Consider the following 597-nt stretch of genomic DNA (forward strand, 5'->3'; position numbering starts at 1 on the left):
ACAATACAGCAGAAGTAAATGCCATTCCAGTTTTTGTTTTAAATACAGAAAATGTGCAACATCAGACTCAGGGGGTCAGACCCTGTTCGATCTACGCTTTAAGCTTTATCAAAGAGAACAGTTTGAAACCTGAGCTCAGGTGTAGAGAGGGAGTCTTCCTCCTGGACCCAGACCCGGAGCTGGTTCCTCAGGAGAGGAGCCTGACAGCTGAAGGTTCTACCTCCTGTTCTAGTCTTAGAACCTCTAGGAACCAGAGAAGACCTGCATTTGGAGAGAGGAATGTTAGTGGAGGTAATGAAGCTAACACAGGAGAGATATGATCTCGTGTAGTTCCTGTCAGCACTTGCACCGCAGCATGTTGGATCAGGTGTGCGTGTATGTGTGTGTGTGTGTGTGTGTGTGTGTGTGTATGTGTATGTCAAGTCAAGATCTATCCAATCCATCACACACAAATGTATAGTGTGTGTGTGTGTGAATCACATGTTGTAGCTTGTCAGTGTAAAACCTGTATAGACTACAGGTGTTTGCAGCAGGTACGGCCTCTGCTGAGAACCTGTAATTTAAAACCTGGGTTGGATTGCAAGGGTGTGGAGGGCA

This window comes from Seriola lalandi, unplaced genomic scaffold (genome assembly GCF_002814215.2).
Source record: "Seriola lalandi dorsalis isolate HSWRI2012SDOR001 ecotype SW California unplaced genomic scaffold, Sedor1 jcf7180002054607, whole genome shotgun sequence".
Classification (NCBI taxonomy): Eukaryota; Metazoa; Chordata; class Actinopteri; order Carangiformes; family Carangidae; genus Seriola; species Seriola lalandi.